Source organism: Triticum dicoccoides, chromosome 4B, assembly GCF_002162155.2.
Source record: "Triticum dicoccoides isolate Atlit2015 ecotype Zavitan chromosome 4B, WEW_v2.0, whole genome shotgun sequence".
NCBI lineage: Eukaryota > Viridiplantae > Streptophyta > Magnoliopsida > Poales > Poaceae > Triticum > Triticum dicoccoides.
The window spans coordinates 523,243,885-523,264,117 of NC_041387.1; the positions used below are offsets into that span (position 1 = coordinate 523,243,885).

General features: G+C 39.6%; 1 long non-coding RNA gene across 1 annotated transcript; it reads right to left on the reverse strand.

The window, feature by feature from the left end:
• Positions 1-10,491: 10,491 nt before the first annotated feature.
• On the reverse strand, positions 10,492-19,861 carry LOC119293817. The gene is made up of 3 exons (XR_005143226.1): positions 19,823-19,861; positions 18,338-18,412; positions 10,492-10,631 (listed from the first exon to the last, which is right to left on the reverse strand). It is a non-coding gene; the product is annotated as an uncharacterized LOC119293817 (long non-coding RNA).
• Positions 19,862-20,233: the final 372 nt, after the last annotated feature.

Consider the following 20,233-nt stretch of genomic DNA (forward strand, 5'->3'; position numbering starts at 1 on the left):
AAGAAATGAAACTATTTACACGGGAAAGCTCCCAACAAGCAAAAGAAGAACGATAAATATTTTTGGGTTTTCTTTTTATTACTAATACAAGCATGGAAAGTAAACTAGCTATTTTTTTGTTTTTCTTAAGGTTATTTAAACACACAAGAAGAAAGCAGGAAAACAAAATAAACTAGCATGGATAGTACAATGAAAAAGTATGAGCACCGACAACTAGAATGAGTGTGTGAACATGAATGTAATGTTGGTGATAAATACGTACTCCCCCAAGCTTAGGCTTTTGGCCTAAGTTGGTCTATGCCCATGGATGGCCTGGCGGATATCCGAAGTTGTAACTGGGGTCGTACTGAGATGCAGCAGCCATTGCCTCACAAGCTGTAGCATGGCGGTGAGCTGCCCCCGTCCTCCTCTCGTACTCGTTCGCCTCCTCCCTTCTGATAACATATCTTCCTTTTGCCTGATAGTCGAAGAAGGCAGGAGCAGGGAGAATAATATGGACAGTGCGGCGTCTGTCAAATATTAGTCGATACTGAAGGAATTGTTCATTCCTCTCAAGAAAATGATGATTAACCATGGCATTATAATCTAAATAAGCGGGAGGCAACTCCCTATCATTTTCATGTACGGGTATACCAAGATAATTAGCCACACGGGTTGCATAAATCCCTCCAAACAAGTCTCCATCTAAACCATTATTATGCAACCTACGTGCAACAATTGCCCCCAAGTTATATTGTTTATCACTAAATACAGCACTCTTGAGAACACAAAGATCTAGGACACACATGTGACAAGCTTCATCTTTACCGTTAATGCTTCTACCTATGAAGAGAGCAAAATAATGTATAGCAGGAAAATGAATGCTCCCTATGGTAGCTTGTGCTATTTCTCTAGATTCTCCCACAGTGATACTAGCAAGAAAGTCATTATATTCAGATTTGCAAGGTTCATTAACACTGACCCACTGCGGGAGTTTACAAGCAGTAGTGAAATCTTCTAAGTCCATGGTATAAGATTAATCATAAAGATCAAACAAGACATTTTGAGAATTGCGCGAAGAGGTAAATTTAAACCTTCTCACAAAGGAGTTAGTCAAACGGTAGTATTGAGGGCACTTATCTTGCATGAATTCCTCAAGATCAGCATTACACACATATGCATCAAATTCATCCTTGATGCCTGCTTTGACCATAAACTCCTCTGACGGCCATTCACAAGGCTGCACATAAGCTACCTCGGTGGTTCATCGTCCTGCTCATGCATTGCGAGCCTGGGTGCTTGCTTCCTTGAAGAACCACCTTGGTACATTTTCCTAGACATATTTCTTCCTTTGAAAAATTTCTGAAATTTTTAGTAACTCAAAATAAAAGCGAACCAAACTCAACAAAATTGATAGCAACTACTCCCTCAAGTGCCTAGAGACTATATCATGCATTCGAACTACTTGGGACCATAAAAATTTAACATGCAAGATTAGGAACAGAGTCACCTAGGCAGCAAATATTTGCAATGAATAAAGCACTAGAACAAAAACTAATTGGACCATTAGAGGAGTCACATACCAAAGAACACCCCCCAAAGCAGTTTTGTGAATGGAGCTTTGAGCAAGGAGATCGAAAATGGCAGCAAAAATAGCTAGAACTCGTGCTTGAGCTAGATGGTGTTTTTTTGGGAGAAGATGAAGTGTGTGGGTGCAGGAATAAGTGGAGGGGGGCCACCGTGGGCCCACGAGGCAGGGGACGCGCCCAGGGGGGTAGGGCGCGCCCGTGACCCTCGTGGCCACGTGCCAGCTCCCCTGATGTGTTCTCAGTGCCAGATATTCTCAAGTATTCCAGAAAAAATCATACTAAATTTGGAGGGCATTTGGAGAACTTTTATTTTCGGGGTATTTTTTTTATTGCGTGGATAATTCAAAAAACAAACAGAAAATACTATTTTTACTTTATTTAATCTAAATAACAGAAAGTAAAAAGAGGGTACAGAAGGTTGTGCTTTCTAACTTCATCCATCTCATGCTCATCAAACGCAATCCACTAACAAGGTTGATCAAGTCTTGTTAACGAACTCATTCCGAATAATATGGAACTAGAGAAATTTCGAACGGCGCTAGGTTACCTCAACGGGGATATGTACATCCCCAATAATAAGAATATCATATTTCTTCTTGACAGTAGGAAGAGGAAATTCAAAACCTCCAATAATAATGGTTGGAATTTTTCCAATAGAATTGATGCTATGAACTTGAGCTTGTTTCCTTGAAAAGTGTACCGTATGCTCATTACCATTAACATGAAAAGTGACATTGCCTTTGTTGCAATCAATAACAGCCCCTGCAGTATTCAAAAAGGGTCTACCAAGGATAATCGACGTACTATCGTCCTCGGGAATATCAAGAATAACAAAGTTCGTTAAAATAGTAATGTTTGCAACCACAACAGGCACATCCTCACAAATACCGACAGGTATAGCAGTTGACAGGTATAGTAGGTGTCAACTTATTCAATTCAAGTCTACGATATAAAGAGAGAGGCATAACACTAACACCGGCCCCAAGATCACATAAAGCAGTTTTAACATAGTTTCTTTTAATGGAGCATGGTATAGTTGGTACTCCTGGATCTCCAAGTTTCTTAGGTATTCCACCCTTAAAAGTATAATTAGCAAGCATGATGGAAATTTCAGCTTCCGGTATCTTTCTTTTATTTGTAATAATATTTTTCATGTACTTAGCATAAGGATTCACTTTAAGCATATCAGTCAAACGCATACGCAAAAAGATAGGTCTAATCATTTCAGCGAAGCGCTAAAAATCCTCATCATCCTTTTTCTTGGATGGCTTAGGAGGAAAAGGCATGGGTTTCTGAACCCATGGTTCTCTTTCTTTACCGTGATTCCTAGCAACAAAGTCTCTCTTATCATATCGTTGATTCTTTGATTGTGGGTTATCAAGATCAACAGCAGGTTCAATCTCTACATCATTATCATTGCTAGGTTGAGCATCAACATGAACATTATCATTAACATTATCAACAGGTTCATGTTCATCACTAGATTGTGTTTCAACATCAGAATTAGAAATATCATTGGGATTCTTAGGTGTGTCTGCAACAGGTTCACTAGAAGCATGCAAAGCTTATCATTTTTCTTCTTCTTTTTAGAAGTACTAGGTGCTTCAATATTATTTCTCTAAGAATCTTGCTCAATTCTCTTAGGGTGGCCTTCAGGATACAAAGGTTCCCAAGTCATTTTACCCATTCTAGTAGCCACTCTAGCAGCAAAATCATGTTTATTATTTAATTCATTGAGCAAATCAAGCCTTAAGCACTTGTTCTGCTTGAGTGGTAACCATAGAAGCATGTTTCTTAATGAGTTTAAGTTCACCCTTAACTCTAGCCATATAATCACTCAGGTTTCCAATCATATAAGCATTGCTCTTTAATTGTTTATAAGCATTGAAATTTTCTTGTCTAGCCATAAAGTCATCAAATTCATCCAAGCATTGGCTAGCAAACTTAATAGACGGGATTTCAGCTTTATCATATCTATAGAGAGAATTTACCTTTACTACCTATGTCGGGTTATCAAGACCATGTGTTTCTTTGATATGTGGTATAGTAAGGCCATGTATTTCTTCAACATGAGGTAAATTCTTAACATCTTCAGCTTTAATACCTTTTTCTTTATAGATTTATTTGCCTCTTGCATATCTTCAGGACTGAGAAATAAAACACCCCTCTTCTTCGGAGTTGGTTTAGGAGTTGGCTTAGGAGTTGGATCAGGAAGTGTCCAATTGTTTTCATTAGTCAACATATTATTCAATAACAATTCAGCTTGATCGACTGTTCTTTCCCTGAAAGCACAACCAGCACAATTATCCAAGTGGTCCTTGGAAGCATCAGTTAGTCCATTATAAAAGATATCAAGTATTTCATTTTTCTTAAGAGGATGATCAGGCAAAGCATTAAGTAATTAGAGAAGCCTCCCCCAAGCTTGTGGGAGACTCTCTTCTTCAATTTGCACAAAATTATATATTTCCCTTAAAGCAGCTTGTTTCTTATGAGCGGGGAAATATTTAGCAGAGAAGTAATAAATTATATCCTGCGGACTACGCACACAACCAGGATCAAGAGAATTAAACCAAGTTTTAGCATCCCCTTTAATGAGAATGGAAATATCTTAAGGATATAATAGTAGCGGGATTTCTCATCATTAGTGAACAGGGTGGCTATATCATTTAATTTAGTAAGATGTGCCACAACAGTTTCAGATTCATAGCCATAAAAAGGATCTGATTCAACCAAAGTAATTATCTCAGGATCGACAGAGAAATCATAATCCTTATCAGTAACAAAGATAGGTGAAGTAGCAAAAGCAGGGTCACATTTCATTCTAGCATTCAGAGATTTCTGTTTCAGTTTAGCTAATAACTTCTTAAGATTAGATTTATCATTGCAAGCAAGAAAATCTCTAGCAGTTTCTTCATCCATAACATAACCCTCAGGAACAACCGCCAATTCATATTTAGGGGGAGAACCTTCATCATCACTATCTTCAATAATAAAAGTTTCAATAATTTCATTCTCTCTAACCCTAGCAAGTTGTTCATCAAGATATTCACCTAATGGCACAGTAGTATCAAGCATAGAAGTAGTTTCATCATAAGTATCATGCATAGTAGAAGTGGAATCATCAATAACATGCGGCATATCAGAATTAATAGCAGAAGCAGGTTTAGGTGTCGCAAGCTTACTCATAACAGAAGGAGAATCTAGTGGAGAGCTACATGGCAGTTCCTTACCTCCCCTCCTAGTTGAGGGATAAATCTTAGTTCTTTCGTCTTTCAAGTTCCTCATAGTGATCAGCAGATATAAATCCCAAGTGACTCAAAGAATAGAGCTATGCTCCCCTGCAACGGCGCCAGAAAATAGTCTTGAAAACCCACAAGTATAGAGGATCGCAACAGTTTTCGAGGGTAGAGTATTCAACCCAAATTTATTGATTCAACACAAGGGGAGCCAAAGAATATTCTCAAGTATTAGCAATTAAGTTGTCAATTCAACCACACCTGGATAACTTAGTATCTGTAGCAAAGTATTTAGTAGCAAAGTAGTATGGAAGTAACGGTAACAGTGGCAAAAGTAACAGTAGCAGTTTTGTAGTAATTGTAACAGTAGCAACGGTAAAGTAAATAAGCAAAGCACATATGTGAAAAGCTCGTAGGCATTGGATCGGTGATGGATAATTATGTCGGATGCGATTCCTCATGTAATAGTTATAACATAGGGTGACACAAAACTAGCTCCAATTCATCAATGGAATGTAGGCATGTATTCCGAATATAGTCATACGTGCTTATGGGAAAGAACTTGCATGACATCTTTTGTCCTACCCTCCCGTGGCAGCGGGGTCCTAATGGAAACTAAGGGATATTAAGGCCTCCTTTTAATAGAGTACTGGACCAAAGCATTAACACTTAGTGAATACATGAACTCCTCCAGCTACGGTCATCACCGAGAAGTATCCCGATTATTGTCACTTCGGGGGTGTCGGATCATAACACATAATAGGTGAATATAGACTTGCAAGATAGGATCAAGAACTCACATATATTCATGAAAACATAATGGGTTCAGATCTGAAATCATGGCACTCGGGCCCTAGTGACAAGCATTAAGCATAGCAAAGTCATAGCAACATCAATCTCAGAACATAGTGGATACTAGGGATCAAACCCTAACGAAACTAACTTGATTACATGGTAAACCTCATCCAACCCATCACCGTCCAGCAAGCCTATGATGGAATTACTCACGCACGGCGGTGAGCATCATGAAATTGGTGATGGAGGATGGTTGATGATGATGACGACGATGAACCCCCCTCTCCGGAGCCCCGTATGCACTCCAGATCAGCCCTCCCGAGAGAGTTTAGGGCTTGGCGGTGGCTTCGTATCGTAAAACGCGATGAATCTTTCTCTCTGATTTTTTTCTCCGCGAACATGAATATATGGAGTTGGAGTTGGAGTTGAGGTCGATGGAGGTCCAGGGGGCCCACGAGGCAGGGGGCGCGCCCTAGGGGGGTGCCCCCCACCCTCATGGACAGGGTGTGGGCCCCTTGACATTGATTCTTTCGCCAATATTTTTTATTAATTCTAAAAAGTTGCTCCATGGATTTTCAGGTCATTCCGAGAACTTTTATTTCTGCACAAAAATAACACCATGGCAGTTCTACTGAAAACAACGTCAGTCCGGGTTAGTTTCATTCAAATGATGCAAGTTAGAGTCCAAAACAAGGGCAAAAGTGTATGGAAAAGTAGATACGACGGAGACGTATCAGTGACCCACATGCAAAGATACTAGAACGGCAACGCGCCTTGGTGTGAGGGTGTCGGTCCAATTGATATGGCCAAGTAGTGGAGATCAAACCGCATGATGCATTAGTAGGAAAGCAAGTTTAGCACATGTAACAGGACAACTTAATCAAAGAGGTGCTGCTTGCCGAAACCCAACCCCCTTGTGTGTGTGTGTGTGTGTGTGTCTATTAAGGATCAAAATGCAAAGACTATATTAGGATGGAAATGTATCAACGAATTAATAAAAAAGCTCAATGATCAAACCTCTTATATAGCTGGTTTGAGCCACGAAATCCAAAACAATATAGTAGTGCAATGTTCGACGCTGAAAGTAATTCATCAGATATTTGACCTCGTGAATTGTTCAAAACAATAAATAAGTGCAGCTTGTTGCACCCCCACCAGGTGTAGCCATACCCAACCCGCTAACCAAGCAAAATACAACAAGCATGATACCTATGAGGTGCTAGAGGAATATTTAGATAGTTATGATGGCTGTCAATTCTGATGGGCCACTGACCAAAGGGTTATAGGCATTTCATATCAAATAAGTAGCAATAACAAGTAATAATCCAGGTTATGTAGACATAAAGGATAGATACTTGATGTATTACAAGAAATGCGGCATGATAGAATAGGATTAGGAGTACATAGGATTCATAATAATTAGACCAGGTCATTTGTGCATATAGATGAAGCATTCAGTAGTGCATCAGGGGAGAAAATAACACAAAAATATCGAAGCAAACCGTTCATACAGAAACCAGCAACAATCACATAAGATACCATGATTATCCTGGCATTGCATACATAAGTTTGCATCCATCCCCTTCATCTTCTAGACGAACAGGGTACATGCAGTAGAACAACAAAAGTCTATCATAGACACCAACATAAGTATTGTGTTTTCGTGGACAACATAACAACATCAGCCAACCAGAAGTGCCAAATACAGAAATAAATGTATGCCAACCAACATGACGTGACATAATCAGAGCCAGCAGAGAAACCAGACACTGTTGTAGACCATCCGAAGCTACGCCTCCATAGCCAAAGATCACTCCTATGAGCATCGATATTGGCCAAGGGCAGGGCCATCACCACACAACGTTGCAAACCTGAAGATCATGGACAAACAAATATGAATCAGGAACAAAGCATCTCGATCAAATGCAAATTAAAAGACCCTTGTATCCATCTGAGTCAGTTTTTAGATGACAAACAATAAACCATGGCAACAACCATAGGCCAGGAAATATCATCAGTCATTCCTTTATCTTACCATGGAAGCATCATATATCATCGATCTATATTGTAAGAACTATGTATAAGAATGAGAACTGGAGTTATACCCTTTTGCGGTAGTGAAGCAGGGAGGCTGACATGGAGGCCGAGGAAGCCATAGAGGCAGTTATAGATGACGCCGTGTATGTCGATCGTCCACTCAACCTCTGTCTCCACCAACACCTCTTGCAATGACTCTTTCCTCATCCATGCACACAATCGAATCCATGAAGGAGAGAAGACCGAGGTGAGATGGGCTCGGGACCATCATAAAGAAAATGGAAGTTGGAGGGTTTGATACCTCAGAGGCCAAATGTGCCTCAATGGCAGCTCCACCCGCATCAGCATGGTCACGAAAACACAGATAATTGCCCGCACATCTTATTGCCACCTTTATTGTGCCTCATACCTAGCTGAAGTTCCTGATAATTGTTTGCTAGAAACCATCTTGTTATCCTGGGAAAGTATAAGCAGAACACAAGAACATGAATAAAGTTGAAAACTTTAAATGCACATATGACATTTAATTAAGCAAAACATCATTAGTTATAATAGAAGGAGATAAAGAAAGTCAAAATCCTGTCATTATTTAAACTGAATATGTTTAAAGTCCCTATCTGATTTAGACTAAGAAGGAGAACATCAGATACAACTAATAAAGCAAACAACCATAAAGATTTTTAAATTGCCAAACTTTACAGAAAGAAGAATCAGACTATTTAATATCTAATAGATGTGGAGCAACTGAGCATGTCAACCAGAATTAAACCAACTGTCTCGCTGAGATTTTAAATTGGGTTAATTGGTTAAGCATCTTTTAAGTTAAATGATAGTATGATGCTAAACAGAACATGTTTTTTAGAATACATATTGAATAATATAAACTGAATTTCAACTTGGATCATCCAATATTAACACATACAGTATTTTTCTACTTGCAATATAATTGTACCAAACCACAAGTATTCTTCGATTTGGATATACATGGGACCAGAAAACGTAACTAAAACTGCACCAATGATATGACAACTACGACAACCAAAAAGATTCCATAAGACATAACAATTTGTACATGAGGGGCAATTCATGCACACTGCAAAGAAAATTCCTTGAGACTTGATTGAATAATATAACTAAATTTCAACCTGAACAACGCTTCCATCTCATTCATTGAGACTTGATTTAATTTTAGAAAAAGAAACCCAAACGGTGGTAAGAATAAATTGGGAGGATGAGCTCACATGAAGAGGTGCAAGCTAAGAGAGGATACCACGATGGGAGGCGCAGGCCTTCGGTGACCTTCACAGGAGCAGGGTAGTAGACTTCTGTCATCAGTGGTGGATCTCAATCTGGACAAAGCATCTACCATTTAAGATTCAAACTCGTGTCAAAAAATGGTTGGATAATAATCTGGTGGCCAGGAAATTTTTTACGGCAATTGCTTCGATATTAGTCCAACCACAAGGGTGGCAAAATACATTTGGTTTAATTAAATTCTTTCTAATATAAAACATGCTCACTTCAATTATTTTGGCAGCTCCAGCTAGCTACAAGAAGAGTAGCAGAATCTTATGGCAAACACTACATGCATCTCATGATCAATAAGAGTGAACAGTTGGATGGCACTTATAATCCCCTAGACTCATAATATCATAAGATAACTATTACAAAATGAGATGCAACAATGGCATCATTATGAATCCAATTTCAGATGAGAAACAATAAAAAAGAACTCCCAGGAAAATGTTTATGATAAGTAATAAGGAGCATGTACATTTGCCTTTTGCCTTAGTGTCTCTCCCTATCCGGACAAAACTCTCAGGATCTATTACACACTGATAAACCCCATGTTTAATCACATAAGGTATAGAAATATAAACAGATGGACATTGGACTTATTCAGCATGCTGACCAAACTTTAATAAACACTACATTAACACATGTCATGTTGCAGCATAGGCATTATAGTAGACACGTAAGCACGACACCAACTGCGACCAATGCATCATGTAAATAGTAACCTATAGGGCCACCACAACAGGAGAGAAAATCAGAAACTACCTGAATCCATGGTTGACAATGGCATTGTTCCTTGAATTCAGTGTGCTCCAACCACTAACCACACACACTACTGACCAAACCTCGCAACCTGGTCAATCTGGCAGGATTGGCCATGCCCAAGGAGGTCGTGGATGCTGCAACTGGCTCTTCTCTGACGCCCCACATGCTCCAACTCCACCCTCACAAGAACTGAATGCTGGAAGAAATTAGTCAGTTCAAACTTGAATCCCTCCAAAAATGGTTACATGCTAGAGGATATCAGACCTTGAAAGTCATGCCAACCACAAGCTTCACAGCAAGAGACCTATAAAGGAGCTCAGGAGCCTGGCAAATGAAAAAGGCTTTCATCATAATAGAACACATTGAGTAAGACACGAGATCTATATATCTTTGTTATAGTTATTTTATCAAACCAAGTAACAAAGTAGCATTCTCTTGCTAAATGCATGAAAACTAAGAGGCTATTGAAAGTCATCCATGTTTAGATTAGAGATAGCCGCACTGAGATATATTTTGGTGGGGTCAAATAAGAAAAATATCAATATATCAATGCAAGTCACAAAAAAGGGGATTAGCACGTGCTTCTCACCAATATTAGCATAGATGTGGTTGCCCATGCCAAGAAACAACATGGATGTGGTTGTCTCAATTGAACTTAGGCACAAGCTTCTCACCAATCTCAGCATAGATATTAGACCTGCCAAGAAACAACAAACATCAATTACCAAGAAGCAAAGGCAGGAGAAAATTACAGACAACATAGGGCACGGTATCTAGAGAAGCCATGTACCTGCACATCCAAAAGGACCATGTCAGTGTGTTTGATAGGACCATTATCAGTGGATCCACAATGCTGCTACAAACGCGAAACATACACACAGATGGTCAGGTTCTTGTTCCCCACAACAAGAGCCTGCAGATCAGTCATCGCCATCTACAACAAAAGTATCAGCACCAAAACACAACTTCACCGTTAAACTCAGTAAATCTCTATGACATAAACCAAATCGCGGAATATATAAAGCCAATCCCAATACACGCAAACATCCAAAATATCACCCCCATCGCATGGGATGACATATTTATTCAGCCAACACTATATGTCACCACCCAAAATATCACCCAACTCACAAAAGCATGCCAAAACCTACCAAAATGAAGACTACCATCATACACAAACCTTAGTCATCCCCATGGCCCGAAGAACTCAGGAAAAACAATGTTCTTGGTCTCAGAGCCGCATTTGCCATCAGCATCTAATATAATGATTTTCAAAGAAACCCTCGACGTAACACGAGACACTGCCACATACAGCTGCCCGTGCATAAAAACAGGACCCTTAAGATATATACCAACAGCAGACAGGGTCTGTCCCTGGCTCTTATTAATTGTCATGGCATAACACACACGAATGGGAAACTGGCGACGTCTAAGCACAAAGGGTGTATTTCCCTTCTTTGCCAATAATTCAATCCTGGGGATATAAATAGTATCACCCACATGTGAGCCAGTCATAATGACAGCTTCGATAAGCCGATCACCTAATTCTTTTACAATTAGTCGTGTACCATTACACAAACCATTTTCCTGGATCAGGTTTCTAAGAAGCATAATCGAAACACCAACCTTAAGAGTCAGCCTATGATTTGGGAAATTTATAATTTTAGTTGCATTCAGGTACTCGACTGGATAGTAAACATCTATGTCCCTAACAAAATCCGAAGAATCATCAATAGAATCAGCACTCAAATAGTCTCTGCTATCATTAGGAACCAATGAAAGAATGTGATCATTAATATCCTCAACATGGTCATTGGTAGGGGCTAAAATGGCTCTCTCTTGAAAGTAACCAGAGTTCATGTAGTTATGCAAAAAACCACCATAGACAGAAGAAACAATAGCAACTATTGGATCACCAGACGTACAAACCAAGAGGTCATCCAATATATGTATCCAAGAAGCCTCGACCTCATCGCCTCGCCTTGTGACAGGCAACTTCCCTTCCCCAAGATCTAGCACCCATCTGCTAAATAAGGCAACATCCTTCTGCGCCTGGGTATCCGCGCCATGCACACCCAAGCGTATGTTAATAGAAAGCAACAATTTTTTAACAGAATGCAATAGCGGAGAATTCGTGATTGCTGCGTCAATGATCTGAGGCCTAGTACCTCCCTCAATGACCGGTAATATTTGTCTAAGGTCACCACCCAAGACCATCACTACTCCACCGAACGGAATATCAGCAAGATCTGGATTAGCCACAGAGAGGACATCACGCAAAGTTCTATCTACAGCCTCAAAGCATTTCCTGTGTGTCATCAGCGCCTCGTCCCAAATAACAAGCGAAGATACCATCAACAACTTACAAAGCTTAGAGCCTCATTTAATATCACACTATGTATTATCTTCAAGAAGAATAGGTATCTTAAAGCGAGAATGATGATGTCTACTACACAACCTTCTTCTTGTAGACGCTATTGGGCCTCCAAGTGCAGAGGTTTGTAGGACAGTAGCAAATTTCCCTCAAGTGGATGACCTAAGGTTTATCAATCCATGGGAGGCGTAGGATGAAGATGGTCTCTCTCAAACAACCCTGCAACCAAATAACAAAAAGTCTCTTGTGTCCCCAACACACCCAGTACAATGGTAAATTGTATGGTGCACTAGTTCGGCAAGGAGATAGTGATACAAGCGCAATATGGATAGTAGATATAGGTTTTTGTAATCTGAAAATATAAAAACAGCAAGGTAGCTAATGATAAAAGTGAGTGTAAACAGTATTGTAATGGTAGGAAACAAGGCCTAAGGTTCATACTTTCACTAGTGCAAGTTCTCTCAACAATAATAACATAATTGGATCATATAACTATCCCTCAACATGCAACAAAGAGTCACTCCAAAGCCACTAATAGCGGAGAACAAACGAAGAGATTATGGTAGGGTACGGAACCACCTCAAAATTATCCTTTCTGTTCTATCTATTCAAGAGTCCGTAGTAAAATAACATGAAGCTATTCTTTCCGTTCAATCTATCATAGAGTTCATACTAGAATAACACATTAAGAAACAAATCAACCAAAACCCTAATGTCACCTAGATACTCCATTGTCACCTCAAGTATCCGTGGGCATGATTATACGATATGCATCACACAATCTCAGATTCATCTATTCAACCAACACAAAGTACTTCAAAGAGTGCCCCAAAGTTTCTACCGGAGAGTCAAGACAAAAACGTGTGCCAACCCCTATGCATAGGTTCATGAGCGGAACCCGCAAGTTGATCACCAAAACATACATCAAGTGGATCACGTGAATATCCCATTGTCACCACAGATAAGCACGGTAAGACATACATCAAGTGTTCTCAAACCCTGAAAGACTCAATCGGATAAGATAACTTCAAAGGGAAAACTCAATCCATTACCAGAGAGTAGAGGGGGAGAAACATCATAAGATCCAACTATAATAGCAAAGCTCGCGATACATCAAGATTGTATCACCTCAAGAACACGAGGGAGAGAGATCAAACACATAGCTACTGGTACATACCCTCAGCCCCGAGGGTGAACTACTCCCTCCTCGTCATGGAGAGCGCCGGGATGATGAAGATGGCCACCGGTGAGGGATCCCCCCTCCGGCAGGATGCCGAAACGGGCTCCTGAGAGGTTTTTGGTGGCTACAGAGGCTTGCGGGGGCGGAACTCCCGATCTATTGTTCGCTTCGATGTTTTTAGGGTATATGGGAATATATAGGCGAAAGAAGTCGGCCGGGGGAGCCACGAGGGGCCCACGAGAGTGGAGGGCGCGCCCAGGGGGGTGGGCGCGTCCCCCTATCTCGTGGCCTCCTTGAAGCTTCCCTGGCTTGCACTCCAAGTTCCCTAGATTGCTTCTGTTCCAAAAATAAGTTTCTCGAAAGTTTCATTCCGTTTGGACTCCGTTTGATATTCCTTTTCTTCGAAACACTGCAATAGGCAAGAAAACAGCAATATGGGATGGGCCTCCGGTTAATAGGTTAGTCCCAAAAATAATATAAAAATGTATAATAAAGCCCATAAACATTCAAAGCAGATAAATAAATAGCATGAATGCTTCATAAATTATAGATACCTTGGAGACGTATCAGTATCCCCAAGCTTAATTCCTGCTCGTCCTCGAGTAGGTAAATGATAAAAGAAAGAATTTATGAAGTGTGGATGCTAGTAGGTGCACAAGTTTGATCAATGATAATTTCAATCACCTTTTCTACCATGATTATACGTCATAACAGTAGTTCATCTCATAAAATTTCTCAAGATCAAGTAACAAGCTATTCTCATGTTAAAGCATAGACCATAAGCTTTCTTGAAAACTATCAAACTTCATTCTCAGTCATCAAACAATTACAATTCATCTTATTTTCAGGAAGGGTCTATGTCAGAGCTTTGATTTAGCAAACTCCACATACTCAACTATCATATAGTCTTCTGCAATTGTAACACTCACGCAATACTTATGGTTATGGAGTTTTAATCGGACATTAAGAAAGATAGGGGCTTATAGTGTTTCCTCCCAATGTATTCACCTTTGGGTGATGTCAACAATAATAGTTCATGCTAACTTACATCCAATTGGATATATATATCAGGATCTTTCCAACACGAGGTGCTTGCCAAAGGATAAAATGAAAAAGGGAAAGGTGAAGATCACCTTGACTCTTGCATAAAGTAAAAGACATAAAGTAAAAGATAGGCCCTTCGCATAGGGAAGCAGGGATTTGCAGAGGTGCCAGAGCTCGATTTTGAAATAGAGATAAATAATTTTGAGAGGTATGATCTCATTGTCAACATAACAACCAAGAGTTCCCAATATCTTCCATACTACATACATTATAGGCGGTTCCCAAACAGAATGGTAAAGATTTTACTCCCCCTCCACCAACAATCACACTCCACGGCCATCCGAAACAACGGGGTACCGTCCATACCAACAACAGTCCTGGGGGAGTTTTGTTTGCAATTATTTTTGATTTGATTTTGATCTTTCGATCATGGGACTGTGCATCCCGGTTACCAGCCATTTTTCTCGTGAATGATGAGCGGAGTCCACTCATCTTGAGAATAACCCACCTAGCATGGAAGATACTGACAGCCCCTAGTCGCTACATGAGTGATTCGGGCATACAAAACAGATTATTATTTGAAGGTTTAGAGTTTGGCACATGCAAATTTACTTGGAACGACAGGTAAATACCGCATATAGGTAGGCATGGTGGACACTGATGGCAAAAACTGGGTTTAAGGATATTTGGAAGCACAAGTAGTATCTCTACTTGGTGCAAGGAATTTTGGCTAGCATGAGGGGGAAAGGCAAGTTCAACATGTTTGAATGATCTATGACAATATACTTTAACTGAGATGTGAGAAAACATAACCCATTATGTTGTCTTCCTTGTCCAACATCAACTCTTTAGCATGTCATACTTAATGAGTGCTCACAATTATAAAAGATGTCTAGGATAGTATATTTATATGTGAAATCTCTCTTCCTTCAATATTCTTTCATGAATTGTTCAAATGACCAATACAATGCTTGCTACAACCTCTACTTCTTAGATGTGAAGTCATTACTCCCCATGGGATAAGCAAATGAAACATATATAATTTCAGATTTATGACATTCAACTCATTCAACCATTTACTCATAGGATATAAGTGAATCACACGAGTAAATGACAAACTACTCCAAAAAGATATAAGTGAAGATCAATGAGTAGCTAAATAATTATGTAACTATGTGAAGACTCTCTCTCATATAAGAATTTCAGATCTTAAGTACTTTATTCAAACAGCAAGCAAAGCAAAATAAATGATAATGCAAGGATAGCACAACTCATGTGAAGAAGCAAAAACTTAGGTTCAACCGATACTAACTGATAGTTGTTGAAGAAGAAAGGTGGGATGCCTACCGGGGCATCCCCAAGCTTAGATGCTTGAGACTTCTTGAAATATTATCTTGGGGTGCCTTGGGCATCCCCAAGCTTGACTTTGTGTCTCCTTAATTCCTCTCATATCATGGTTTCTTCTTTTTATCAAAAGCTTCATCCACACCAAACTCAACAAAAACTCGTGAGATAGGTTAGTATAAACCAATGCAAAACCTTATCATTTTCTACTCTAACAAATCACTAAAATTATTATTCAACATTTCATACTAAATGCCTCTGCATATTTAATACTCCTATCCTCAAATAGAATCATTAAACAAGCAAGCATATACAAACAATGCAAGCATAACAGCAATATGTCAAAACAGTATAGTCTGTAAAGAATGTAAAAGTCATCATGTTTCCCTAACTCCAAAAATTATGAGAAAAATACCTTACTGTAGAAGATTTATCAGAGCTCATTATGCAAAAGGTTTCAACATTATATCATTCTCTGACTTTTCTAGGGAATTTTTGCAACAGAGGTAAACTTTCTGTTTTCAAACAGCAACATGTATACTAGCAAAATAAGCAAGGTAAAGGCTATCCTTGACATTTTTATTGAAACTAAAGATGCAAAATATTATTCTAAATAACAACAAGCAAATACTAACAAGAGAAAATGACGCTCCAAGCAAAACACATATCATGTGGTGAATAAAAATATAGCTCCAAGTAAAGTTACCGATAGACGAAGACGAAAGAGGGGATGCCTTCCGGGGCATCCCCAAGCTTAGGCTCTTGCCACTCCTTATTCCATAGTCCATCGAATCTTTACCCAAAAATTGAAACTTCACAACACAAAACTCAACAGAAAACTCATAAGCTCCGTTAGTATAAGAAAATAAAACCACCACTTAGGTACTGTAATGAACTCATTCTAAATTCATATTGGTGTAATATCTACTTTATTCCAACTTCTCTATGGTTCATACCCTCCGATACTACTAATAGATTCATCAAAATAAACAAACAACACATAGAAAACAGAATCTGTCAAAAACAGAATAGTCTGTAGTAATGTGTATCAAACGTATACTTCCGAACTCCAAACAATCCGACCAAATTAGGAAGTCCTAAGAAATTTATGTACCAATCGAGAGCAAAAAGAATCAGATCAGAAGTACGTTTCTGTGAATTACCAAAACTAATTTACTGGGTGCAAAAGTTTCTCATTTTCAGCAGGATCAACACAACTATCACCGTAAGCAATCCTAAAGGTCTTACTTGGCACTTTATGGAAACAAAATCTATAAAACATGATTACTACAGTAGCATAATCATGTGGACACACAAAAACAGTAGGGGTAAATATTGGGTTGTCTCCCAACAAGCACTTTTCTTTAATGCCTTTCTAGCTAGGCATGATGATGGCAATGATGCTCACATAAAAGATAAAAATTGAAACATAACGGGAGCATCATGAAGAATATGACTAGCACATTTAAGTCTAACTCACTTCCTATGCATAGGGATTTTGTGAGCAAACAACTTATGGGAACAATAATCAACTAGCATAGCAAGGTAAAACAAGCATAGCTTCAAGACTTTAAGCACATAGAGAGGAAACTTGATATTATTGCAATTCCTACAAGCATATGTTTCTCCCTCATAATAATGTTCAGTAGCATCATGAATGAATTCAACAATATAAACAACACCTAAATCATTCTTTTCATGATCTACAAGCATAGGAAATTTACTACTCTCCACATAAGCAAAATTCTTCTCATTCGGAATAGTGGGAGTATCATAAAAGACTTGAATACTATAAATTGTTTTCACATTAAAAGAGTAATGTTCAGAAAAAGGGTAATCATAATAATGACAAGTTTTATAAATATAATCATCACTACTCAAAGGATGTACATAATACACACGGCCAATCTTTTCACCCCCACCCCTGGATGCCATGACCTACTTTTAGCGTCCCAGGTCCAAGAAGTTGGAAATTCCCAATAAGTTAATGAGCGGGCATCTTCGAACATCTCATTCGCAACAAACCATTCGGTAAGCATAGTCTTTCGCAAGAAGTCAGAATCAACAATTTTCGTGAGGTCAGCACCAGCATGATAGTAGACAGTATTCATGCCAGGCATATGAACGGTCAGCCTTTGAACCGACGGCATTGTAAAGTGTATTTCAAACCCAAATATGCGCCACAATGCATCCTACTCACATATATACCGACATATCAGATACTCCTGAACCTCATCTACTGTACGACAACTAGATTTAGTCAATGTTTTTAGCCTTTCTAACATAACCTTAGAGTAGTCAGCACCTTTGGTGACATACTTAAGGAAATATTTCACCACCTGTATCTTATTACACCACTCTGCATTTATATGTCCCTGAAATTTCTTGAGCATCGCCATATTATAAGGAACAACATGCCTATTGTCAAGGTAATGACCATTTTTATAGACCCTTCGACCGTCGTCACGACGTTGATATAAGGCAAACCCATTATCATCAATGACAGTGGTATCTCTAAAATCTTTTGGGAAATATTTGGAACAAACACCCTTTTTCATGCAGACACATTTATCATTCATTTCACCACACGGACCGTGCATCATAAACTCAGAAACTAAAGCATATCCTAGAGGATCAAGCAATGCATCAGGTATTTCAGCAGATATTAATGAATTAATATTTTCAACACCAATCTCACCGTTACCCCCTCTCCGCCAGACAAGTATATGCGCGTGAGGCAGTCCCCGCTTCTGGAACTCAACGGTATACAACACTGAAAAAAGGACATAAAATCTCAATTAGACAGCCCAGCCAATAGAAGTAAAACATCATTAAAAAAACAACGACCACACACAGAGCACAACAGTCACAATACCAACCGTAATGGGGCCAAAAGCCCGGCCTGGCTTAATCTCGTCCAAGTACTCAGTGAGCTTCATGTGATAGACCCTAACAACAATATCCGCCCTATCAGAAGGCATCTGACCTAGTTCGAATGCACTTGTGATCTCAGGCCACTTGGGATTGCAAGTGAAAGTGGTAAATATGTCAGGCGCACCATGCACCCGACAAACGGCAAGGCCATCATGGAAATTTTCATGGAAGTAACGACAGCCGCCTATGTGACTGGAAGGTACAATGGTCCTCTTCCCAAGAGCATCACCATCAACACACCCACCACCTACCGCATCAGTAATACCTTGCATGTGCTCTGATCTAAGCATGTCCTAATTTCTTATGATATACCACAGTCTACTTTCATCGATGCACGCACGTGCATCAACAACTGACTGAGAGGAGAGGAGACCATAACATATATATGGATTGGGCTGATCACCCTTGTAATGGCACATAAAATGATAGTAATCCTGCATGGTCATACTATTCCGACTATTTGTGGAAGCATCACCACCCACAAAAGGGTATGAAGAGGACGCCTCAATGGTCGGACTTCCAGGTGCAGGATTAGGATCTATAGGTCCATCGTCATCACCTTCTTTAGGAACAATCAAGTGAGGAACATCCACCTGGACCCTCTCTCTCCATAAGGGAAAAGCAATGGGTATTGTAGAGCCATGAATGTAGTGTTCAGAGAAGATATCTGCTGCAAACCGTCGGAACGACTGCAAACAACAATATCCCGAGAAGATGCCTCTAACGTGAAGCCACCACCGACAACTAAAGTAGCAAGACCAGTGGTTGTAGGCAAACTAAACTGTGGACTATTGCCTCCTCGATGGGTTCATCACCACGATCCTCTATCATCTTACTCGCCTCCCGAAAGGTCTGTACCAATGGGTTAAACTCATTAAGCATGTCTCTAAGACCAACCACAATACTCCCATCCACACCCCCAATAGGCTTATCATCTGGATTTAAGGCATTCATCCTATGACTAATCTCATTAGCTGGGTCATGTACATACAACTCAGCAAACTTAGGGGTATCATCACCGCTAGTCACCAATGAACCAATACGATGAGACGCTTGCCCACTGATCTTAAAATCTTAGGTCCACGACTGCCACCAAATGAGCGTTCAATAGTAGCACCCATCAAAGTGAAAGCGAACATACAGTTGTACTCACGTATAGTCCGGATGAATTTTTTAGCACGAGAAGTACCATCGAATCGAAGGAGCTCCCGGAGATAGGCTGGGGATCCTTAAAGGGAGGAATATATACCTTAGCGCCTTTACAACAATGATTATAAACCATCTTACGTTGTGTCCAGGATGACCTAGACTTTGAACACTTAGCAAACCAAAAGAAGGCACCACAGTATTGGGACAAGAAATCCGGAGGGTCGTAGTACGACCTATCTGCATAGCAAGCTAAACGGGCACCAAAATAGAAAACTATCAGCCACAAACCAAGGGTAAAAGGAAAACAATAATCACATAACCAAAACAACAAAGGCCTAGTTAATAAGTACCTTTAAGGGACTCAACAAACTTCACTGAGAAACCTTGCCAATCCTTTGGCAAAGGCCCTTGAACAACAATCTCTGAAAATGCACGTAAAACCAACTAAGAGACCATACGGCAAACAACAACAACTAACAACAAACCAAGAAATCTCATGCACCTTCGCATC